This window comes from Quercus robur, chromosome 8 (assembly GCF_932294415.1).
Source record: "Quercus robur chromosome 8, dhQueRobu3.1, whole genome shotgun sequence".
In the NCBI taxonomy this organism is placed as follows: domain Eukaryota; kingdom Viridiplantae; phylum Streptophyta; class Magnoliopsida; order Fagales; family Fagaceae; genus Quercus; species Quercus robur.
Window position 1 is genome coordinate 67,100,998 of NC_065541.1, and position 27,522 is coordinate 67,128,519.

Sequence of the window (27,522 nt, forward strand, 5' to 3'; positions counted from 1 at the left end):
AGCTACCATGTGTAAAGAGGATATTTTATATTTCGAATATATGTATCATCCATCCCATTACAAGTTAATTCCATATTTATGTGAGACTATTGCATAAGGAAGAAACAAGCTTTTTATATTGCCTATTTGACAAACAAAACAGAGATGGTCATGGTATACATTTTAATAAAATAAAGAAAATAAACCATATTCTATTAATGAAATAATAAAGAAAATCTAAAACATTGTAGAACCTGTATGTGTAATAAGTATTTTACATCATCCCAAGAAATTTTTTTTTTATCTATATATGTAATTAACTATGGAGTATATAAATACAAGCCAATATTATTCTTGACGATATTGAGCTCCAGCAGCAGAAGTCTGTGTAGTTCTCTAGTTTTTATTGTCGTGTATACCTGGGCTCGTTCCAGCTGGTGGAGTCTTTACCGCCGTGGGAAGAACACTAAGAAGCAATGGTCCATATTTCCCGGAAAGTCTTGGAGCCTTATAAGGGAAGCCTAGTTTGCTGGGCTTGCTGGGTTCCATGTCACATGGCAAAGCATGGTGTGAATCTTTGTCCAAAGAGTAGGCCACAACAACCACGTTTTCTTGAGGAAGCTCAAGCTCCAAAAGTGGTTCATTGGCTGCAAGGTTCAGTGGCTTGTTCAAGGGCCTAGCTGAAGAAGAAGATGGGAAAGATACGATGAGAGACATGAAGAAGAAGACTAGTATTGGTGTAAGATAGCAGCAAGGTTTTGCCATTTTGAGAGAGATCTGGTATGAACGCTTTGGTGGAATTCTTTGATGAATTGGGAGGAGAGGGATGAAAAAAATTTGTATTTGTGCTGTGGTTGAAATTTGAGGAGGTTTATGTGGGTTTTTATAAAGGATGCGAGCAAAAGGGTTGGGTTGGGTACGTCACCACGTTGACATGGTCGAAGGCTAAAAGAAAGACAGTCATAGGGCAATTAGCCATGACTCACGCACTCTCAATTTCAATTACTTGGAAATTAGCCAATTTACTCTTGACTTCTATCACAAGCTTGTGCTTGGGGCCGAAGACTTCTCGTATTTCTTTGTTCGTACATCGTACTCTATATGTTGTTAGACTAGACCGTAAAAAATTATTATACCAATCTCATGTATTTTCGATTTTAATCATAAAATGAAGCTTTCAATTAAAAGGGAGATATAAATAAATAATTAATCAGGTCCAAGAATTTTTATTACTATAAAATTAGAGTGAATTAACTTAATTTTTATTGAGTAGTTGAGCTTCAACGCATAGATGAGCAAAAGTTTATGAAATAAACAAATCAAGTCAACTCTTATTTAAGTACTAATGTAAATTTTGCTTTATCAATAGGAGCGAACCTTTGGTTGAAGAACCAGTGAAACTAATAGCCTTTTTGCCAATTCGCCTCAAGGTACCCGTGAAAATGAGCAGGACCAGAACTTTAAAAGCCAATGGACTCAACCAGCTGCTAAAAGACAAGGCACTAAAATAATCTGGTGTTTAAAAAAATAACTAGCTGATATCCCGCACGATGCATAGTGCATTTTGATAAATTTTGTAAGAAATTATTTATGACCTATTGATTTCACGAATACTATTGTTGTTAGTCACACTTAATCTATGAGGGTTTCTACTAAAACTAAATTCAAACTAAATACAATGGAGGGAAAATTCCTCTAATTCATGCAACTAAGAAATGTCACCATATCATAGTGAAATTATCTCTTACAAACCTGTTGGTTCCTAAGTGTTTTTTTTTTTTTTTTTGGTATTATTTATGTTTTATATATCAATTAGCTATAAAAACTTCTAAAATTTCATGAAACAATAATAGAAAAAATAATGTCATAGTGATGCAATAATATCATAATTTAATCTCCAAATTTTAATTGAACTAAAAGTAGCCAAAAAATATATCCTTATCGGGTATACGCATTATACAAAAAACCAAAAATATAAATTGGCACATAATATGAAAAAATAAGCCTAAATAAATTACAATGCTACATAAGTAAAACCATATACATAAAATTTAAACAAAATATTTAAGATGAATGTAATATTTTGAAGATTAACATACCTCTCAAAAAGAAAAACAAAGATATTGTGAGAAAATTATGAAAGTTTATTAAGTCCAATGGAAATGAAGATTTATATTGGACAAATGTGGAGAAAAATAATATTTGCGCAATTCATTGAATTCGCCTTTTGCAATTCTGCATTGAAGTTAGTCCTATGTAGAAAATTGATTTTTTTTTTTTTTTATTCCTACATTTTCCATGACTTTTTAGATCAATCTGTATCAATTCAAAACAAGTTATAAATGTATACAAATTCTTTGAATTTTATTCTTATATTTCCCATGACTTTTTAAATCCATCCATATCAATTTAAAGTATGTAAAGTTATAAATGTATACAAATTCTTTGAATTTTATTAATATATTGAAATAAATGCATTTATCATTACTTAATAGTTTGACATAAATGCTAAATTTAGATGAGGTGGAAGCTTAAATGAGAAGGATGTCATACAATGTACCACTTAGCAGAACATTATACTTTCCCACATGAGGTCTCTGCTTATATATATATATTGATTGATCGATCGATCTAGAGACAAATAATATTTGCCCTATTCATTGAATTCAACTCTTGCAATTTTGCATTGAAGTTAGTCTTATGTAGAAAATTGAAAAGTTTTTTTGATTCCTACATTTTCCATGACTTTTTAGATACATCCGTATCAATTCAAAGCATATAAAGTTTTAAATGTATGCAAATTCTTTGAATTTTATTATTACATTTCCTGTGACTTTTTAAATCCATCCGTATCAATTCAAAGTATGTAAAGTTATAAATATATACAAATTCTTTGAATTTTATTAATACATTGAAATAAATGCATTTGCCAGTACTTAATAGGTTAACATAAATGCTAAATTTAGATGAGATGGAAGCCTAAATGAGAAGGATGTTATACAATGTGCCACTTAGTAGAACTTCAGGCTTTTCCACATGAGATCTCTGCTTTTATATATATATATATATATATTGATTAATTGATATTGATTGATTTATATTAATTGATGGTTTGGAGTCCTGGACAATGTTTTATTTGAATTGATTTGCAGAAATGATCCCAAAGATCACCAATCACCTCGAAATGAGTTAAGAACAACTATCTTTATAAAAGTTTCTATGAATGTGAATAATTGGAAGCTACCATGTGTAAAGAGGATATTTTATATTTTTAGAATATATGTATCATCCATCCCATTACAAGTAAATTCCATATTTATTGTATAAGGAAGAAACAAGCTTTTTATATTGCCAATTTGACAAACATAACAGAGATGGTCACGGTATACATTTTAATAAAATAAAGAAAATAAACCATATTCTATTAATGAAATAATAAAGAAAATCTAAAACATTGTATAACCTGTATGTGTAATAACTATTTTAACATCCTAGAAAAAAAAAAATTATCTATATATGTAATTAACTATCGAGTATATAAATACAGGCCAATGTTATTCTTGATGATATTGAGCTCCGGCAGCAGAAGTCTGTGTAGTTCTCTAGTTGTTATCGTCGTTTAATTATTACCTGGGCTCGTTCCAGATGGTGGAGTCTTTACCTCCCTGGGAAGAGCACTAAAAAGCAATGGTCCATATTTCCCGGAAAGTCTTGGAGCCTTATAAGGGAAGGCTAGTTTGCTGGGCTTGCTGGGTTCCATGTCACATGGTAAAGCATGGTGTGAATCTTTGTCCAAAGAGTAGGCCACAACAACCACGTTTTCTTGAGGAAGTTCAAGCTCCAAAAGTGGTTCATTGGCTGCAAGGTTCAGTGGCTTGTTCAAGGGCCTAGCTGAAGAAGAAGATGGGAAAGATACGATGAGAGATATGAAGAAGAAGACTAGTATTGGTGTAAGATAGCAAGATTTTGCCATTTTGAGAGAGATCTAGTATGAACGCTTTGGTGGAATTCTTTGATGAATTGGGAGGAGAGGGATGAAAAAAATTTGTATTTGTGTTGTGTTTGAAATTTGAGGAGGTTTACGTGGGTTTTTATAAAGGATGCGAGCAAAAGGGTTGGGTTGGGTACGTCACTACGTTTTGTTTTTTTTTTTTATGGGAGGTACGTCACTACGTTGACATGGTCGACGGCTAAAAATAAAGTCATAGGACATTTAGCCATGACTCACGCGTTAGCGTCACACGCACTTATGACTCTCAATTTCAATTACCAGGGAATTAGCCAATTTACTCTTGACTTCTATTCTATCACAAGCTTGTGCTTGGGCCGAAGACTTCTCGTAATTCTTTGTTCTTACATCGTACTCTATACGTTGTTAGACTATAGACCTTAAAAATTATTAAACCAATCTCATGTATTTTTTATTTTAGAAAAATTATTGTGTATTTTCAGAATATCATAAATGTGTATTTCTTCATCTCATATGAATGGTGAGTTTTACTAATTAAATTCATGATGAAACCCTGTGATATAAGGGAGTACGCATTTATGATATTTCGGAGTACCTAATAATTTTCCTCGATTTTAATCATAAAATGAAGCTTTTAATTAAAAGGGAGATATAAATAAATAAATAAATAATCAGGTCCAACAATTTTTATTACTATAAAATAAAATAAGGGCGAATTAACTTAATTTTTATCGAGTAGTTGAGCTTCAACGCGTAGATGAGCCAAAGTTTATGAAATAAACAAATCAAGTCAACACTTATTTAAGAACTAATGTAAATTTTGCTTTATCAACAATTTTTTTTTTGAAACGTTTGCTTATTCAAGATTTGAACAATAATAATAACCCAAGTGAAGTTAGGCCTTATTTGTATTCCTAGATTTCTCCCTCACATAACCTTGGCTTTCAACTATATGAGAAAAAAATAAATCAAGTCAAATATCATTAAGAATGGAAAATCACTTTCTTGAAAATATTTTATATTTGTCATTGAAATTTATATTTCAGTAAATGATCAGTTTATCTTTGAATTAATTTTAAATGTATTAAAATTATATGAACTGAGTTTGTAATAATTTTAAAACATTGAGACACTTTTTTTTTTTTTTTACGTCTTTATTCTATAGATAGATAAAATTATATTTTAAAGTATTTTATATAGATACGTTTGAAATAACTTTAAATGTATTGAAAATTACTATTCTAGGATACCACAACTACAATGGTGGTGCTTGAGGGATTAACAGTAGCATCAACATTATATTTTAGGCGAAAAGTACATTTTAGTCCCTACATTTTTAGGCGATTCCTATTTTAGTCCCTACATTTTATTTTTACTGCTTTTAGTCTCCATCCTGAAAAACGCTTCCTGTTTTGGTCCCTGCTGTTACTCATTTAACAGAAATATTCTACGTGGCAAACGGTCCAACAGTAAATGCTGACGTATCTATTAAAATAATATTAAAAAAAAGCCACGTCAGATAAAAATAATATTAAAAAATGCCACGTCAGATATAAATAATATTAAAAAATGCCATGTCAGTAATTTAATTTTTGAAAAAAGCCACATCAGATAAAAATAATATAAAAATTTCTAACCTAATTATTTTAAAAAAAAAAAGAAAAGAAATTAGTTAAATTAATTTTTTTATCCTTTTTTTTTGGAAGAACATGAAGAACATGCCAAGAGCATGTTTCCCATTCCTCTTTCTCTATTCACAGTTCTCCATCTCTCCCTCTATATCTCTCTTCTACGTTTCCCATTCCTTTTTCTCTATTCACAGCATATTTCACTCATCTATCTCTTTTCATCTGACTAAGTTTTGGTTGGATCGAATCGGTGGTTGTTGGGTTTTAGTGGTGGTGTTTCGGTGGTGGGTTTCAGTTGTGGAGTTGAATCGGTGGCCGGCTTTGGTGGTGGGTTTTTTTTCGGTGTTTGCTGGATCCATTTGGTGGTGGGTTTCGGTGCTTACTGGATCCATTTGGTGGTGGGCTTCGGTGCTTGCTGGGTTTGTTTAGTGGCTGGGTTTCGTGATGGTCTTTTTGGTAGTTGGGTTTCGTTGGTAGCTGGGTTTTGGTGGTGGCTGGGTTCTGTTCAAAGTGGTGGTGGTCGTGCCTTTGGGTTTTGTTTGGGTGTTTGGTGATTTTTTGTTTAGGTGTTTGGTGAGTTAGGTATTGGGTTTGGGTTTGAATTGTTCGGCAGTGGGTGGTTTGATTTATGGGTTTGTGGTGTATGTTGTTTGAATCCAAATCAACTACTCATTTGGAGAAGATTTCGAATCCAGAGTGGAATCAGGTGTACGCTTTCTCTAAGATCTTATTTAGGCTTCGCTGGGTTTAGTTGTGCATGGAGGCCGAAAATCTAGGTTTGAGTTTTGTGTTTTTTGTGTTTGGTTTCAAAGCATAAGAAAATCTTGTTGAATGTTTGTGTTTTGTAAATTTTTATGGGCATCTCTTTTTATTTTGTAAATCTGAGTGATTTTATGGTTTTGGTTGCTAAGAAAATGCAAGAAAAGAAAAGTAAATTTTAATTTTAATTTTCTGGGCAAGCTTAGTTGGGGAAGAAAAATGAAGAACACGTTCTTCATGTTCTTCCAAAAAAAAGGAAAAAAAATTAATATAACTGTGGGGCCAGGGAACTTATGATCCAGCCCACGCTCTATTAGGGCTCGGGGCCCATGCCGAGGAGGGTGTGTGCCGAAGACGAATGGGGAAAGGCCGAAGTGTCGAGGGGAACAGCCGAGGACGACCCTGTCCTCGGCACTCCAGGACTTCAGGGGGAAGAGCAACGCCTTGATGAAGGCCACCCCCAAAAAGCCCCCTGAAGGAGATGCGAGTAGAATGAGACCCACGTAAGGGTACGGTGCAAAACTGGTTCAGGGTAAATACGTCCTCTTCGCATTAAATGCACCCGCCAGCGTCCTGACCATGTTAATGAGAAAAGACGCCTGGACAAGGCAACTTCGATCATCGCAACTAACAAAAAGTAAGGAGGGACAGCTGATGGGACAGGTACAGAAGTAGACACTTGCCTGACCAACAAGTGGAGGGCTAAGATCAACCAAGGAGGGCTATATAATGTGAAGGTTAATGCACAAAAAAAGAGGCTGGGAAAAATGGCCAAGAACCAGAGCCTCCCAGCCCACCTTCTGGAGAAAAACTCCTAGAGCGAACACGATTTAATTATGTATGAACACCACGAAAAATCCACCATCTGGTGACCAAGGCCTAGCTTTTCAAACCCACGCTCTACAAATGATATTGTTTGGGCCTTTTTATGTGTGAACCCAATATCGTGTTGGGTCGTTACAAATCGTGTCCTTACAATTGGTGCCGTCTATGGGAAAGGCTTGTGTCTTGGCACTGGTGGTGGGTTGATACAATCCTTCACATCATTTTTCAATAGCCGGATATAGTGTTTTAGAGTAAAGTCTCACTAGGGGCTACGTTTCTTCACTAGGGGCTGCGCTTTGTAGCGTCAGCAGCACGGATGGTTATAGGGGCTTGGCCGAGGAGCTAATCCCCTTAAACCAAGGTCCCACACCATAGCCGAGGGGATAATTCCGCCAACTTATCAAAATCAAAGTTTTGGACAGAACCAAGGTATTGCATGGTCCTCGGACTTAAACCTATGGGGAAACCAACTACTTATCAAAATCAAAGTTTTGGGCAGAACTAAGGTATTGCATGGTCCTCGGACTCAAACCTATGGGGAAACCAACTACTTATCAAAATCAAAGTTTTGGACAGAACCAAGGTATCGCATGGTCCTCGAACTCAAACTTATGGGGAAACCAACTACTTATCAAAATCAAGTCTTGGACGGAATCAAGGTATCGCATGGTCCTCGGACTCAAACCTATGGGGAAACCAACTACTTAAAAATCAAGTTTTGGATAGAACCAAGGTATTGCATGGTCCTCGGACTCAAACCTATGGGAAAACCAACTACTTATCAAAATCAAAGTTTTGGACAGAACCAAGGTATTGTATGGTCCTCGGACTCAAACCTATGGGGAAACTAACTACTTAAAAATCAAGTTTTGGACAGAACCAAGGTATTGCATGGTCCTCGGACTCAAACCTATGGGGAAACCAACTACTTATCAAAATCAAAGTTTTGGACAGAACCAAGGTATTGCATGGTCCTCGGACTCAAACCTATGGGGAAACCAACTACTTATCAAAATCAAGTTTTGGACAGAACCAAGGTATTGCATGGTCCTCGGACTCAAACCTATGGGGAAACCAACTACTTATCAAAATCAAGTTTTGGATAGAACCAAGGTATTGTATGGTCCTCGGACTCAAACCTATAGGGAACCAACTACTTTAAAGAAACCTGGATACTAAGCAGGACCTAACACTACACGTGACATCTCGAATGATGCCTATATCTCCATTGAATGAGGGTCATACATGAGTTCAAGGCTCTACAAGTGCAGGTAAGCTAACGTTCTGAAACATGATTTTAAATATATCGCATGCACAACTACTCATACGTGTTAAAATGATTAGTTCAAAATTCATAAATAATAGTAAGTATCGGCATGGGCAACTAACAAATAACCAAAAGGAAAAAGGAAGAAAAGAATTTCATATACGTGTTCAACAGGTTCAATCTACTAGCAGATTGCAAAGTTTTCAAAATGAAAAAGAAACAAGTTAATCGTTAAACTAAAAACAAGTATGAAGCCTAGCCGGGGTTTCTACTTCTTTAATTTTGCATCGGCCACGTCCTGGGAAGGAGGAACAGTTTCGGTGCCCTGGAGGACAGTCCCTTTTGGGGAAGGCTGAGTAGGATCGGCGTCAGTGCTTTGGGGGACCATAGGAAGGGGAATTGCCTGTAGGGGCTGGGCAGGTATGGCTGGCTCTTCGGCATTAGGCATCTGAGTGCCAACCACGGGCTCCGCAACCTCTTTGGGTACCTCGGGATCCGTACGCTGAGATGCTTCAATCACCTCCTGAAGCTCTCCCTCTTTGAGCGGCTCTCCAGGAGAGGCGCCGACCTATACGGTTTCCGACTGAGTGACCCCTTCCTCATGTTGTTCGCTCACAGTCATGGAGCTGGTGGAGGTGGCCTCACGGATGGCTGTAGGGTAGAATATGTTTTCCGTTTTCCATAAATCGGAAGAGGCATCCACCCCAGCTCACTTCAAGGCCTCTTCCCAAACCTGGGAGCAATAAAGCCTGCATACTCCAGGAATCTGGGCTTTGAGGGAGGCTTGGTTGTCAGCTACCCCCGTGTTGTAACCGTCATCCTCGGCCGTTTCCTTAGCAGCCTCAGCCTCATTTCTGGCAAACTCGGCCTCCCGCTTGGCCCTTATGGCTTCATCACGGGCATATTTCGCCACACCTTTGTCATGCTCTGCTGTGACTAGTCTTTTATTTAAATCCTTGATCAGCTCCTTAGCTATTTGCAACTGATCCTCGGTTTCTAGCAGACGTTTTGTTTGATCATCGGCCTGTTTTTGGGCGTTGGCTAAACTCGTCGAGGCGCTATCCTTGTCTCGGATAGCGTCTGTTAGGGCAGTCTTGGCCTTGGCGAGGTCGTCCTCGGAAGCTTTAAGAGTTTGCGCGGCCAGTAAGCGCTTGGAGCGTTCATTCTCGGCCGCCTTACTCTGATTGTTCACCTCCTCCTCCATCCTATAGGTGGCCTGGAGAGCCTGTCAAGGGAGATAAATACATCGTGAATGACAAATCGGGAGTGAGAGTTAATAAAATTTTAGGTTTCAAGAGCCTCCCAACCCGCCTCCTAGAGAAAAACTCCTAAAGCGAACACGATTTAATTATGTATGAAAACCACGAAAAATCCACCGTCTGGTGACCAAGGCCTAGCTTTTCAAACCCACGCTCTATAAATGATATTGTTTGGGCCTTTTTACGTGCGAACCCAGTATCGTGTTGAGTCGTTACAAATCGTGTCCTTACAATAACTAATTTCTTTTCTTTTTTTTTTTGAAATAATTAGGTTAGAAAATTTTATATTATTTTTATCTGATGTGGCTTTTTTCAAAAATTAAATTACTGACGTGGCATTTTTTAATATTATTTTTATCTGATGTGGCTTTTTAAAATATTATTTTAATATACACGTTAGCATTTACTGTTGGACCGTTTGCCACGTAGGATATTTCTATTAAATGAGTAACAGCAGGGACCAAAACGGGAAGCGTTTTTCAAGATAAAGACTAAGAGCGGTAAAAATAAAATATAAGGACTAAAATGGGAATCGCTTGAAAATGTAAGGACTAAAATGTGCTTTTCACCTATATTTTATTATACCTGGAGGGAGGTATTGCCAATGATCCACAATTCTCTCTTTTTGCCTTTTAGCAATAACTGCACAATTGGGTTCTTCTCCAATTCTCCATTCCAAGTTGCTTATGCTTATCTTCTGGTATTAGGGGCTCCATAACAACCTTGATGATGTCTATAGTGCTTGTAATGCCCAATCTATTTGATCTTATTATACCCACACTGACTTTCAACTATATATATGAGGAAAAATAAATCAAGTCAAATTTTATTTTAGCATTCATCACACTTTTTTTTTTTTAAGATAAAATGATTAATTAATGACTCCATTGTCTTGTTTTGGTTAAATTCATTGAAATTTATATTTGAGCTAATGATAAATTCATTTAGACATTTTGTTCAATAGATTAATAGTGGGGAAGGAGAGGTGAACTGGTGGAGTTTGAATCATAGACATGAGGCTCCTTAAAAAATGTTATTATCACTAAACTATTATTTAAAGAACAAAATTTAACTACAAAATTGGTTGTAACCTAAGGCAACAATCTTACTCAATATTTTTTTATTGGAGGTGAATTTTAACAAATCCACAATTGGATTACATTTTCATTTTATATCCTCTATACTTGCAAAATTTCAAGAAAATTAAATATCAATAGCTATGTCATCAATAAATTGTTTAAATTGCAAGTTTTTATAATTCAAAATTATGTATAAAATATAATATTATAAATTATATAGTAAATAATATCCGATTGACACAAAATTTGACCTACGTATTAAGCACATAAAGAATATGCAATTCAATGGTTAAATTTTCAAAATATGTAGTAATGTTAATAATATTGAGTAAAGTTGTAGCCTTACGCTACAACCAATTTTGTAATTAAATTTTATCCTTACTTAAATCTCAATTGTTGAGACACTCGACACAAAATTAAAGTGGAATTACAAAACTAATTTGAAACACTTAAAAAAAAAATAGAGCAAATCAACTGAATTTTTATTGAGAATGAAGGAAAGTTTATGAAATAAACAAACCAAGTCAAATCTTATTTAAGTACTAAAATATAAATTTTGTTAGTCAAGATTTGAGTCCCATCAAAAAAACAAGGCAGAGTCTTACTTAGATTTTTTCCCCCAAAGATAACTTTGACATTCAACTACGAGAAAGAAGAAATCAAAAGTCAAAATTTTTAAAACAATATTGATGAAACTTTGTTGGCTTGGTGGGGTACACGAACCACTGTTGTGAGGGAGGCGGTGTCTTGTAAAAGGTGGAATTGAGCGTGGGAAGAGGGGCAGCTGACATGAGCTGATTTGGGCAACACGTAACGGGTTTGACCATTTTACATTGCCAACTCCATATTTTTCGTATTTGAATTTGGACTTCCAAAGATCAATGAAACGAAACTACTATTGTTTGTTTTAGTACGCGGTGTGGAAATGACTTCTTGCTCACGTTACGTTAACTAAGTTCATCACACAAACTATCTAATCTAACAAGTAACAACACATCTTGTGTATTAGAAATTAGTTAAAAAAAAAAAAAAAAAATTAGTTAGAATCCCTCCATTTTCCTTTTAAATACTAATGGTTTATCAGCTAAGATATATTATTTTTGTATTGTTGCCATTTTGCTTTTTAAAATTTTTAAGTTTTCAATTATTTAAGTTCGTGAACTTTTGGATTATTGCCATTTTGTTTCCTCAAATTCATAATTTATAATTAACTTATTGAACTTTGAAATTAAAATGAACTTTAAAATTAATTTTTTTAATTTGACCTCTCTTGGGTTAATATTTTTTTTTAGGAAGTTAATGGACAATAGTTAACGGTGTTAATGTCAACTAATTCCTCTTAATGTTTTCAATTGAAATGTCTAATGTTCAAATCTCTCTCTCTCTCTCTATATATATATATATATGTGTGTGTATGTGAAACAATTGTAAAAAGATGCAATGTTATTATATTATTTTTTGTTTAGATAACACTAAACATAATTTAATCCAAAATTGTTGACGTTAATTTATTTTATGCTGATAAAAAAATCATCATAATTATCTTTTTAACTGATTTATAAAAAAAATAAAAACTAAAAAAAATAATGATGAAGTGAAAAAAATGTTAATATTATATGTGCTTAATGGAATTAAAAGATGTAAAATAATGCTACATCATTAAAAACTAATGAGATCAAATATATATATATAAAACTAAAACTAAAACTAATGAGATGGAATGAGTGACGGTGAGAATACTAATAAATATATGGATATTAATATATGTGTGTTACATGCATGCACCTGGGATGTAACATGAAACACACATGCTAGCATGCACTTGGATCGTGACGTGTCCACCCTCTTTTTGTGATAGAAAAAAAATATACATGAGATAAAAAAGTAGGATAGCGATGTTTTGTCATCCCTATATAAAATAGATATAATTTACATGAAAGTGAATTAAAAGGGTTATTTATTCTTCTTCCTCTTCCATCTTTTATATTTGAAGTAATTCTTTTTTCTGTTTTACCACCCTCTCTCAATATTGTGCGTGTTTCTTTTTATTTGTATTTTGGGTCAGATCGAGGGACCTTCAACCTATCTAGTGGTTGCTTGTAGAGTTTGGTTGTTGCTGAATTCATCAAGTGGCCACAGACTAGAAGAATTACTTAGATAGGCTTAATTTCGAATAATTCCTTTCCTAAAGTAATAAATAGAAAATAGAAATATAAACACGATTATTTCTTTTCTTTATATAATCTCTTTCTGACTTAACTTGGATCATTAGAATTGGATCAAAAGAATATAACAATATATTTTCTAATGATATACTTTACACAAGGAAATGTGTGGTTGGTAACACATGGTGATCGAGGCCGAAAACATTCAACAATGACAATGTAGAAAATGGAATGTACTTGGAAGGCCCAACTGGAATTTCTTGGCACCCCCTGTCAAAAATTGTGTTGTAATTTTCAAATGATACTCAATTGTATTGGACCAGGTCTGACCAATAACAGGTGTTTGAGGCACAGCCAGATGTAAAGAATGTAATAACCAAGAAGAAGAAGAAGAAGATAAATAATGGAAAAATAGTATATAAGTACTCACCTACCATATTAAATGAATTTGGACTAGACACAGCCACCGGCCCACCGGCTTGTTCAGCCGTGTTGATGTCAGATCTTCTCTGTCTTCCAAGAATTGACTCATAGAATTTTTTGGAAATAATTGCAATTGAAACGTAAATTCATTAATCATATATAGTATTATGTATATAGAATGAGTATCAAAACTATATTGTGAGGGTAGTTCCTCGTATTTTAAAGTTCAATTTCTGTGGTTGTACTAAGTTGGATATATAATATAGGATATTTCTGAAAAAGAAAGTTCAAAAGGATATCAAACTTGACACGCATAGGTGTCGGTGGGTAAAATATAATATGTATATATTTTTTTCCCAATTGAAAGATTGATTTGATTATTGATTAATTTTCTAACCAAATCCGCAATTAGTTTTTTGTTTACAAAACGTGTAGTGTTGGTGCTTTGACTTGTTAGTTATCCACAGTCAATAGTCTTGATTCCTAAATTCATTTTTAGTCGGAGGTCAAGCTGATTTGATTAATAACTAGTAACGACCAACCCAGCTATACGCCATTAATGGGCCATCATATTGTACATGTTTGAGACATTCTAACAAAAATGGCACAACCCACACTACTACAACTACCAATCTAAAATCATCATTCAAGAATCGATTTGTTCATACTAAGATCCCAGTCATTTAATTATTTTTTTAGTTAGTTAAGTAAGTTTTAGGTTAATGGGAAGTCTTGCGCTCTTTAAGTCATGAACTAATGAAAATGCAATTGCCCATTTCACACAAAAAAGGTAATTGCTATTGGAGAGAATTGAATTAAGTTATAGAGGAGAAACTGAGATTTTGAAGAATTGGGTAATATCATTAAACTACAAAAAACCCTAACCTTTAACGTTTGTTACTTGAACATTTCTTTTTCAAGGAATATTTTGATAATCTAAAAGTACTTAATTATAATGGTCTGATGGATCACGTCCACTAGATAAAATATCACTATTTTTTTCACATTGCAAAGTAATTAGATGATAAAATTGATGATTAGTTGAGATCGAGATAAGCACAGTAATCACTGATCCCTGCTTTTAATTTGTTTATGGGGTAAAGCCTTCTCAATTGGCGGTTCCATGCCCCACTATATTTGCCTATGATAACCGAAAGTGTATAAAAGATTGGGATTCCTCTCTCCTGATCTAATTTATTTCATAATATATCTCTTGTTTAGGTGAAGAAGTAAGAGACGCAAAGTCTCAAAAATCTGACATTTGGAGGAGACACCCAAAATGGCGACCCCACACAATCCTTTACCATGTGTTTCCATATGCTCTTATCCACTCCAGAAGGATCTCTTGAATACAAATTCTTCCAAATTTTCATTCATAAACCATTCTTTTATGATCGCTTACCCCACATCTTTATATTTTGCTTTTGACAATTGTGATATCATGTCGTAATATATTTTATCAAATATTTTCAAATCTTAATCAGAACCAAGTATCATTTTCACTTGTCTAATTAAACAACTGGACATATAATAATCGCATGCATTCTACAAATTAATGACAAATAATAATAAAAGAAAATTCTGCTAGATGAATATTCCGTATGCGTGTTCTCTTCTCCAAAAAGAAAAAAAGAATATGCGTGTTCTTCTCCTTTTTATTTTTTTGGCGGTCGAGACTTTTTTTTTTTTTTTTTTCTTTTTTGAGAGTAAACGGCAGAGCGGTCGAGACTTGAGAATACTAATTTCCGAGAGTGCTAGGCAGAAGCTTCATAGTTCATACAGACTTTAATTTATTGTTCTTCTTTGATGCGTAGAGATCAACCTGAAGAAGTCAAGAAACCATGTTTTTCACAATCTGACCCCCATGTGCCATGGAATTTTTCAACTAGTGAATAGTTGTTTCTATAAATATCTGACACTGCAGGCTTAGTGCCCCAACACATGCAGCTACGTTTAATTAATGAGAGCTCATAAAACCTAGTGTTCTTTTTTTTTTGAAAGGAAAACCTAGTGTTCTTGTTTTTTGTAATTCCTCTGCCGTTAATATGATTAAACAGCAACCTTGTACCCTCCACACAAAAAAAAAAAAAAAAAAAAAAAAAAAAAAAAAAAAAAGAAAAGAAGTCAGGTTAATGTGTGCCCTGCACACATTATGTTTTTTAAGTATTTTTGAAAATATTCGAGAATTAAAAAAGTTGTTGTTACTTTTTCAATTCCCAAGAAATTTTTTTCCAAAAATGGAAATTAATGTGGCACACATTAGTAAAATCCAAATAGTAAATGTTGTTAACAGTTTTTTATATTTCCCATAAAAGTGGTGTGCGTCAAATTTTTCCTATTATGGTTTATTAATAATGGGCATCCGCTAACATGATCCCAACAAAAAAAAGCTTATACCCAACCTGACAGACATAGTTTTTATATCTTACACACAAATTCATGAGTCAAGACAACATATATAGTTAATGCAAGGTTCATGGCACACCTGTACGTATGGCTGTAGGTCCACCAAGAGGACTGCTGACGTGGTCCTCCCTGACCTCCCAACCAATAAAATGTTATTATTTATGCAAATTTGATATCACTTGATAATTTTTATTTTCTATTCCTTGTGCTGATTAGGGAGCTCACTCACACATTTGTATAGATGGTTTTGTCTCATTGGTTAGAAGGACTACATTAGCAGTCCTCCTGGTGGATCTAATAATTTCTCATCATTGCATACATGGGATGTGTTTATTTTTGGAAAAAGTTAACAAATGACTTAAAGGTATTGACAAAATTTTTTTTAAATTTTTTTTTTTTTTTTTAATGTTTCTCATAGAAGTGATATTAAAACTTTTTAAAAATGATTAATTAACAAATCATCTATTAATCGGATTCTTTATTTTTTATAATGGATGTAAATTATATGGAAAATTATTCATTATTTTAGGAACAATGTTTATTCCTCTATTATATTAACGGTGAATTAATTTTACTATAAGTGTAGTAAGATTCATTATGAATTTTGTTAATAGATGTTCTAAATGCATTCGTTTAGGAAACATTTTTAAAAACCACTATTTGAGCAAAGTTAGATTGCACATTGCGAAGCATTCATTATTATGTAAAATAAGAGCATTAATTTGCTCTAGAAGTAATGAATAATTCACTCTAGTTTCTACTACATCACAACTCACAATGATTGATAAGCATAGACTATGGGCTTTGAGAATGAATATAGGAATAAGGGATGATGCTGGTACAGCCAATTTGGAGTCAATTTCGTGTTTTAATTTTTAATAAATTATAGAAAGCACTCCTCATCATAATCTACAATTCTCATACATATGAGGGGTCAAACCTCAAACTCTCTTCTTTTTAACAAAGAAAGTACTATTAAACCTCAAGGTTATTGGTAATTTGGAGGGTACTAGGTAACTTTGAATTATCTTGGACAACATAATACTTATAAGCTTTAGTGTAATAAGTGGCTTTACCAAAGCTTTATATATAGTATAGGTAATGACATCTTTACGTACATTGCAAGTGTCTAAACAAGTGAGCCTAATTTGACGCATGCATGATGTTGCCGAGTAATAAGTAATAACGGATAGATATATTAACAAGAAATAAAGTTAAGGGAGCGTATGGTGTGGTCAAAAGACTTTTTATAACATAAAAGTGATGAAATGAAATTTGGTCAATAACATTCGTTGATCATTACCAATAAAAAAACTGGAAATGCACTACATGAATTCTATATCATGCATGGCCCTCAGGCCTTATATACCTACCACTAGCTACTTTATCTTTTCCAAAATTCTATCACCATGATGATGCCGTATAAATAAGTCAAATTTGGTATTTGCCTAATATTAATTATAGATCTAGATCCTCCTTTTTAAACTTTGTTTTTACTTAATGTGAGACTTCTTCAATTGTGAAATGGCTAGGAGGGTGTTGATGAAGGCCATTGCTGTGCTACTTGTTTTGGTTGCTCTGTCTTTGACAATCCAAATAAGGATCACAGCTGCAACAAGGTATAGCAAAGTTTGCAGTCCAGCTTGCCATTTGGAAGTAAAGGCAACAAGGAAGGCTCTAGATATGGAGACTACTGATCCAGGAGATGATGCTGTGGGTGATGATTATGATTTTTCTAGACATTATGGTGATGTTCCTAGCCCTGGAGTTGGTCACTGAAGTGGGTGCTGGTTTTTCTTTTTCTTGTTTGATTCTCCTTTTTGTACATACTATAGATACATACTTCATCTTTTGGATGATTCCCTTCTTGATTTTGTTCTTCATCCATCAGTTTTATCCTTTGAATATGTGCTTAATATTGTCAAAAGTTCAAGGGAAATCCTGGCTAAAGCAATAGCATCATGCAAGCCATGCCATTGTGTTTTAGGCCAAATAAATAATGTTATGTGTAACATGTTTGTTAACAAATTAATAATACCCGCAGTGGATGCAATAAACATGTCAGAGGTATATTAATGGTGGCACGAGGCGTTAACGTCTCGGATTTAGACTTGATGGGTTGATGGGTTCATTAAGACTTAAGATGTAAGGGTCAAGTGGGCTTATGAGTGAGCTTTAAGACGGACTTAACTGTGGAAAGATGAGGGAGCAAGTTTTGTGATGAGCTTGGGTTAGTACTGTTTGGGCTAATACAAATTAATTAAGCTTAATTGGGTATGATCCTATATATAATATTGTTATGGCTTGAATTACATGCAACAGAACTTTCCTCAGAGATATATGGAGACTGATTTTCAAAAGTTTTTTGGGGGAATTCTGGCTAAAGCAATATATATAGCATCATGCCATGCCATTATGCTTTTAGGCCAAATAAATAATGTTATGACTTATGCGTAACATGTTGATGTTTGTTAACAAATAATACACGCGGTGGATGCAAAACATGTCTGGGTAATCGTGCTTTTGCTGAAACATCAATAATTAGTTTACCATAAGTGTTTTTTTTTTTTTTTTGATACCATAGTTCATGTGTTTCATAAGCAGTGAAAATTCTCTCTCTCTGATTTTGAGACTTGAGAGTACCAATTTCCGAGAGAGAGCATAGTTCATACAGTAGAAAAATTAAATTAAATTTTATTGTTCTTGGTTTGATCGATATGAATAAATCATGTTTTTCAGTTCTTGCCATGATTTTCACAAGACTCCTTGGCATGTTTTTCAGTTCTTGGTATGAATTTCACAAGACCCCCCTGTGCCATGCAAATTTCCAAGTAGTGAATAGTAGTTGCATGTTCCTTAGAATATCTGACACTGGCTTAGTTTACCGACACATGAAGACATGAAGCTACTTTTAATAAGCTCAGACCACCTTAATTAGAGCAAATTAAACCTTGTAACCGTTTTAACAGACATATATAGTTTTTAATTATATCTTACACAGAAACTCATCACCATGGCCACATATATAGTTAATATAAGGTTCCATGGAATTTCACCTCTATATAAATTATACAATATTTTTAAATTAATTTAAAACCACGTTAAATTAACCATTGCCTCAAAAGTTTATAATATTAAAATTTAATAAATTTAATCATTTAACTACACAATTCTAAGTTTCTAACAAATATAATAGCTTCATACCTCTCATCCCCTACAACATAACACTAGTTCATGTACTAGTTTGTAACTGTGAATTATTTTGGACAACATAATATTTTTAAGCTTTTGGTGTAATCAATGCCTTTACCAAAGCTTTCTGTATAGGCAAGGACATCTTTTCGTATATTGCAAGTGTCTAAACAAGTAGGCAAATCTCTTTTTAGTGAGCCTAATTTGAATTGGTTTGGCATTTCAAGCAATTTTAGAATTTTTATGATTTTTTCTATTTTTCAACTGTCAAAAATCATATGCATGATGTTGCCTAGTAGTAATGGATATACAAACAAGGAAAGGTAATGGAGTCTCTAGGAGAGTATATGGTGAAAGAATGTTACTTCCATAACATTTTCATAACAATTTTATAACAAATTCTAAGTATCAATTTTTTATTGATTTTAATATGGGTCAATTATTAAAATTATTTTTTTGTCCACTAGTAGTCATAACAATTTTACAACAAATCCCAAATATTGAGTTTTTATTGATTCTAATCTAGGTCCATTATTGAAATTATTTTTCTGTCTACTAGTAATTGAATTTGCCACATAAGATTTGTTGTTAAATTGTTATGCACGTAGCATTTCTCATACGTGATGTGGTCAAAGACTTTAAAGTATAAGGGAAAAACTAATGGATGTCCTAAGAGTATTAGTTTTGAGAATTTTTTATTGGGAAAGAAAAAAAATTAAAATTTTTGACTTCTTTTTTTTTATATTTTCTATAAAAATAGTGTTAAAACTTTCTTAAAATAATTTATTAATAATTAAGTCATATGTTAACATAACCAAAAACATAAATGCCTCTGAGTTGTCAGTGACATTCATTGCTCATTACCAAAAAATTAATAAACAAACTTCAAATGCATTTACTCCTTCATGAATTTTATGTCATGGCCCTCCAGGCCTTACTTTTACAAGCCTAATAAAACTACTTTATTTTTTTCAAAAGTTAATGCTATCACCATGATGATGCCCTATATAAAGAAGTCAAATTGGCATTTTCTGTTCAAGACCACCTTTTAAACTTTGTTTTACTAAATCTGAGACTAGTTAGTTTGTGAAATGTCTAGGTGGGCGTTGAAGGCCATTGCTGTGCTACTTGTGTTGGTTATTGTGTCTTTGACAATCCAAACAACTACAGCAACAGCGAGATACAGCAAAGTTTGTAGTAGTCCAGAGTGCCATTTGGAAGTATGGGCAACAAGGAAGCCTCTAACCATGGAGGCTGGTCCTGGAGATGATGCTGTGGGTGATGATTATGATGTTTATGGAAAGTATGAAAGTGCCCCTAGCCCTGGAGTTGGTCACTGAAGTGAGTGTTTTTCTTCTTCGTCTTTTCATTTTTTTTAACATGGTACAAGTGTTTCCAAAGCCATGAAAATTGTACCATTATAAACTATATTGTGATTTCTCTATAACATCAGTTTACTGAAAGTTTATACCATTATAATGGTCATACTTCAAGCCACTGACACGCTTCACAGACAACCTATTTTGGGCATCCCAACTCTCGCGCAAATGAGACTGCTGAAAAGATGTGGAATCCATCTTCATGGCATCACAGGCGTTCATTTTACAAAATTCAGTTTATTTCAGCTTTAATCACTCATTTTCTATTGTCCTCCTAATTTGAGATTGGCCACATCAAAATACTAATAGTTTAGTAGCTGGCTCATTCTATTCTAATGCTCAAGCAGGAAATTGGTATATAGATTACACAACGCGGCACTACTTTAATAATAATACTAGTAATAAGTAAAGGAACATGATCACTGGCTTCAAAGTCAAAAACAATTGGACCAAAACTTGTTTGTCCCAGTTGAGCCCACTTAGTTGTTGCCCTCCGGTAAGTTCTCACTTGTTAGCATAGTCTAGAGAGGCCTAATTATGTGAGTCTGATGTAAATCCACTAATGGGCCTTTGAAGGTTGCTCTATTTAATCATAGACCCAGTATTAAATCCACTAGTATCTTAAATTGGAAGGACGTATTAAGCCGCACTCACACTAATGTGTATAAATTAGCGTAAGATGTTAATTTTACACATTTTGAGCTCAAAATTTACCCACATAAGGCAGTTTAAAAGTATGGGAATCTACATTTTTTTTTTACAAAGTTTTAACCTATGATGTTCGTTCCTAATAATAGTTTTTTATTATCAGATCAAGACATTAATCGATTTTTTGTATAAATATATATAGTTACTATTCACTTGCAAAGCCAATTTTTAGTACTTCTTTACTCTGAGAGAGAGAGAGAGAGAGAGAGAGAGAGAGAGAGAGAGAGAGAGAGAGAGAGAGAGAGAGAGAGAGAGAGAGAGAGAGAGAGAGAGAGAGAGAGAGAGAGAATTGGTAAAAAATAATATTTTAATGAAATGTAGTGTAAAAGAGATAATTTGATGTTAATGCTTTTGAAATATGGTTGTGGAAAATAGTAAAAACAGGTTCTTATACTAAAATGGACATGAATTTTTGCACAAGCTGATATAAATGTTCTTACATTTCTAAAACCAATCTACACAACTATTGAACTACTGGCTAATCTGACTTTTTTGCAAACGTTATGGGACCAATTTTGAGTTAAGTTGAATATGATTAATGCTATGAGCCATACCTAGTTCATCTTGGCATAAAATGCAATAGGATACGGTAGTCCAGGTGCCAAATCTAACCAGAAAAGTAAAAGAAAGAAAGTTCCAAAATGGTCCTAACTCAGGACTTTCTAGATGTCAATTTAAAACAAAGATTAGATACCCTCTATAGTGGTGGGGTTGTATTATTCATGACCATTAGGATGGTGGCTGAACTTTGAGATTAATTAAGAGATGGTTTATCTATCATTATTTCAACACTGGGGTTTACTAATTTGATGGTTAAACTTGCATGATGTTTTAGTGATGGTTTCTTACTTAATTAAAGTGCATTATATCCTGGACTAATTAAGCCTACTTGTGGATGATTAAAGGTTTTTGTTGCAGGAGATTGCTCATACGGAACTACTCAAACATGCTTAGAAGAAAGTTAATAGATGTGTTTAGTACTGTTAATGCCTTGGTTGGTCTGGTATGAGGAAGAGTCTCGGTTGGAGGGTTTTGTTTTGTTCTCGTCTCCTCTTCCCCTATTGTAATGTTTTGTTGATTTTGATATTTCGGATGATGTTACTCTTTAGAGATTGACTAATTTTTGAAGTGATTGCAGTTCTCTCTTCCACACATATCGAATAATATATATGGAATAATCTGGTTGAGTAGAAATGAAATGAATATAACATTCCGTTCTTGGAATCTAAAGTAAAGATCAAAATTGTTTAAATATATACTAAGATTCAAATTATTCTCTTTTGAGAATTAAGTATTAATAAAATATAAAACAAATAAAAATACTAAAGTAAATGTTGCTGTTAATATTTTTAACACAATAATATATTTAAAAATATTTCGACGCCATTTTCAAAACGAAATTATCTATGATTGTTTTTGGTCTAAATTTTGTAATAAGTTTCCATTTTGTCATGAAGTCTAGTTTTTATTTTATTTTAGGAGTGAAGTTTAGTTTTAAAAATATTTATTGTTGGAAAAGTCAAATATTTAAGCTTATTTTCTCATTATTTAAAAATAAAATAAAAGTCATATTTATTATCTTATTATATGTCAAGTGTTTTTTTTTTTTTTTTTGCACTAAAAAATTAGTTAAAATAAAAATAAAAATAAATTCACCCAGTCATAGAATACAGAAGTTCGAAGCTAACCAATCTTTTATGGTCTACTTGGACGCTATTTATTTTACTGAAAATTAAAAATTTATTATTAAAAATACCGTAATAAAACATTTTTTTATTACTAAAAATATTATTCACGCATTTTTCATTACATGGTTGGTCTATAAACATTCAGCCAAGTGAAACGCAAACACGGACAAAACGCCACTCTGCCCCTACGCAAACGCTCACTTATTAGTCAACCAAACACGGCAACATTGATTTGAAAAAAATAAACAGTAATCCGAAATGGAGAAGTCAAACAAGTTCACTTCCCAATAACACTTAACTATTTATTATTTGTCTTTGTAAATAGGGATTTTTGTTTCTTTGCTTTGAGAGAATTACGGATCATTCAAAATTGAAATGGGCTGAATTGCCTTTTTCTTTTGTTCTTTTTCTTTTTAAATTTTGTGGAACCTAACCTAACCTAACTTAGTCTAATAAGACAATCACATTAGGTAGCGGCCCAACCCCCCCCGGGGCTGCCGCCTCTACTATAAGATTAATAGTCCCTATAAGATTAATGGTCTGTTTGGATAACTTATAAGATTAATGGTTTGTTTAGATTGAGGAAGAAAGAGAAGAGTAGAGTAGAATAAAATAGATTTAACACAAAATTAGTTTATTTTTAATCAACTCTACTATACTTCCCTTCACTCTCCCTCCATCCAAACAGGCCATAAGATAGGGTGATGGCTAAATTTGATGCTTAAGGTTTGTTTGGAATCCGTTTATTTTACTGAAACTAATTTTTTTTTTGTTAAAAATACTACAGATAAAGATAAAAATTAGTTAAAATAATACAATGAGACTTATAAATAGTACCAAAAAGTGCAGAAGAACCCATAAATAATAACAAAAATAAATTAAATAGTAAAATAAGCTGGTTTTATTTAATTTTTGCCAAACACACTTAATAATTATAAAATATTGGTGGTTTTGGTTTTGCATAGTAATAAGATTGAACTTCTTGTTCTTTCCAATATATAATTATTATATAGTTAGTGGTTGAATCTTAGTCCCAATTATGGGGTAACAAAATTCTGCGACTTACTCATACTAAACTATATGAAATGATGTTTCTCAAAAAAAAAAAAAAAAAAAAAAAACACACTATATGATATGATATTATATTTTCTCTTCCTTCAAATAGAAGTCCCACTAATGACTGAACTAGTTCAGTAGTGGAAACTTGCCCATATGATAGGCTTAGTGCTTACGCTGGGATTATTCTATTTTTGTACAGTACTTAAGGTTAGGTAAGATAATTTATGAGTGAAATCCTGTGTCACATTACCTTGCACGTCCTTTATGTTCTAAAGCCTACAAACCAACCACGTGTCTCTTCTTCTTTTTTCTTTTTTCTCTCATTAATTATTCCCTTCAAAGGATACAGGATTTTCTGTTGAAAATAAAATAAATAAAAATAGAGGATTTTGATCCACAAATGACGACAGATTGTCGTGGGCAGTCTAGTCTAGGACACATAATTGATTATTTACGCAAACTATACTCCTATTTATGTGGTTGGTTTTTAGGCATGGCACATAGAGTGAATGAATAGCAATGACACGAAGGATATATGGTCCAAGTTTTTTTTTTTTTTTTTTTTTTTAAATAAATAGTAATAAAACATATTCAGCAATAATAATAATAATAATAATAATAATAATAATAAAACATATTTTTCAGATTCATTATCAATGTACCATCATTAATTAGGAAACCATAAAAGTTTAAAAAAAAAATTGTACTTTTTCAATGAAAATAAGTTATAACAAACAAATATTAAAGATTAAAGATAAAAAGTTGTTATTGTTATTGTTATTGTTATTTTTATAAATAAAAAAAAAATCAATCAGAAGGAAAAAAAAAAAAAAAAAGTTTAGAAAAGACATTAAATATTTTAAAGTGCAATATTCCCCCTCATGTGAATGTGAATTATATTGCTAGCATTTTACACAAGGAATCAAAATCCTTGACTTATCCTCTTGCTCCCTCCTTTGTTGTTCAATTTTTAGTAAAACAATGTAATGATTTTTGCTTAGGACATCCAGTGCTGTCGGTTAGGTGGAGGACTATAAGTCATTCTCTGAACCGTTCATTTAATCTGCTACAAAATACAGCCAAAATTATCATTCTCCCCACTGTCTTTTAACTCTTAAACTATAGTATATCTAAAAAAACAAAAAGGTTAAAAAATTAAGCAGGCTCATGCTCATTCTCAGATCTTCAAGCTTACGTATATGAATTATATCTTAAAGCTTATCAAGGGGTCAGAGGATTGATCACTAAATAAATGTTGAGGTTGAACTTCCTCATGTTCACATATTCATGTTGATCTGAAAACATTCATTAATCAAAAGTCCAAGCAAGGAAGTACTAATATTGGTAACTTGTATAAATAAAATTAACTTATACTTGTGTAGTAATATCATAAGAGTGTCATACCATCTAAGAAATATGGACACTTCAAAATTACTAGTGTGTCCATGTTGAACACACCAAAATATCCAGCATGTGTGTAATAGGAGGAAACAATATATTCATTTATAAAATATTAAAAAAAAATTGATTTTATGAATGTATTTTAAAATTTTGAAAATTATTATTTATTTTGAAAACTTATAATATACAAAAAAAATATTTATAAAAAATATATATTTAAAGATATTAATTAATTGTCATATTCTCATTGGTCTTAAATTTTCAAGAATCATTGTGTTGTGTATCCTAACTTTTTTTTTGTTTTTGTTTTTGTTTTTATATATACGATAGAATTTCAATTTATGACGTTTACTCTTAATGATTGTTTTTTATTATCGGAACAAAATATCAATTAATTTTTTTATATAGGTAGAGATTGAATCCGAGATCTCTTATTTAAGAATAAAATATTTTACCTATTGAGCTAACAAAAACCCACTTGTATCCTTACTTTCTTAGTACCCATTATTTGTGTAATTCTTTTCATATTTATAATCTATAATAATACATATTGTGGGTCCGGGAAGTTTACAATCTGGCCCAAACTCTATCTGGGCCCAGGGCCCGTGCCGAGGACGAATGATCGAAGGCTGAGGTGTCAAGGGGAACGGCTGAGGACTACACTGTCCTCGGCACTCCAGGACTTCAATGGGAAGATCAACGTCTTGGTAAAGGCTATCTCCAAACAGCCCCCTGAAGGGGATGTGAGTGGAATGGGGCCCACAGGGAAGCAGGGTGCAAAATTGGATTAAGGAAAATGCGTCCCCTCCGCATTAAATGCACCTGCCAACGTCCAGATCCGGTTAATGAGAAAAGACGTTTGGACGGTGTAACTTCGATCTTCGCAACTAGCAGAAAGTAAGAGGGGACGGTTGATGGGATGGATACAGAAGTAAGCACCTGCCCAACCAACAAGTGGAGGGCTAGGATCAACCAAGAATGATTATATAATGAAAAGGTAGGTGCGCCAAAAGAGGAGGCTGGGAAAAATGGCCAAAAACCAGAGCCTCCCAGCCTGCCTCCTAGAGAAAGACTCCTAGGGCGAAAATGACCTAATCATGTATGAACACCACGAAAGACTCACCGCCTGGTGACTAAGACCTAACCTTTCAAACCCACGCTCTACAAATGATATTGTTTGGGCCTTTTTACGTGCGAACCCAACACTGTTGTGGTTCGATACGAATCGTGTCCTTACATATATAACCAAAAATATTGGACTTTTGATTGATCTTATAATATTTCGCCACATAAAATTTTGTGTCATCAAAATTTTACATGTCAATAGTTTAATATATGTTTTTACTTGGACTTAAATTCTATTCTAAATTTAATCCCTAAATTAAATGATAAAATAATAGTCTAATATACAAACACAATTGTTAATAAATATATATTAAAAAACCATAATTATTTATTAAATAGTTTCAAATAATAATAATAATAATAATAATAATAATAAATTCCAATTAATAACTATCATAATTCATATTTAATATTTAATAATTCATATAAAAATAAAATCAAAATAAATGTTCATTAATAATTGTCATAATTACCAAATTTTATGTTATAAAAAGATTTTGACTTTGAATTTTAATTTTTTTTTTTATTTTTTTAGAGATTTGCTTACTAGTATACATATAAAATGGTTTAATTTACCTTTAGTACTTTTTTAACTGGATATATATTTTTATTTTAAATATACAATAATAAGTGGTAGTGGGTTTTAATCTACACATTTTATTTAATTAGTGAATGATGGGACTGTCTTTCGTTAAAATAAAACTATATACCTTTGTAAAAAGTATAGGAGGTAAGCAACCCCATATAAAAAATGAATATAACCATAATTACGTTACTTTGGTATTAGATTGTTATTTGAGGAAAAAGATTTTCTTGGGTACCAACTTGGCCTGTTAATTTTTGTATGATGGAGTTCTTTTTCTCCTTTTTCTGGATTGACTTGGTTGGTGCTTCAAAATGTAAGGTGGAAATGGAAGGTATAGTAGTACAGAATTTGCTATAATAATGTGCTTGGGATTCTTCCAGATAAATGTGAAAAATTGAACGTCACTCCTCACTAGCCACTATATATCTAAATATCTATCTTCCAGCTCTGATCGAAATGATGAAAAAAATATGATAATGGAGTGGAGCCGAAAAGCTAAAAAGGACAAAGTGGGTCAGAAAGGGTAGGCCACTGGCAGAGGCAGTGGAAGGGGCAGGGCTTAATAAGCATAGAGAGATTTTTATGCATGTTGTGATAAAGGTTTTAGGAAAAGCTGGTGCTCAG

At 33.0% G+C, this 27,522-nt stretch overlaps 2 long non-coding RNA genes across 2 annotated transcripts; one reads left to right on the forward strand and one right to left on the reverse strand.

The window, feature by feature from the left end:
* Positions 1-171: 171 nt before the first annotated feature.
* Positions 172-3,954, reverse strand: LOC126697846 (uncharacterized). The gene is made up of 2 exons (XR_007646269.1): positions 3,443-3,954; positions 172-233 (listed from the first exon to the last, which is right to left on the reverse strand). It is a non-coding gene; the product is annotated as an uncharacterized LOC126697846 (long non-coding RNA).
* Positions 371-4,005, forward strand: LOC126697847 (uncharacterized). Its single transcript, XR_007646270.1, has 2 exons — positions 371-734; positions 3,943-4,005. It is a non-coding gene; the product is annotated as an uncharacterized LOC126697847 (long non-coding RNA).
* Positions 4,006-27,522: the final 23,517 nt, after the last annotated feature.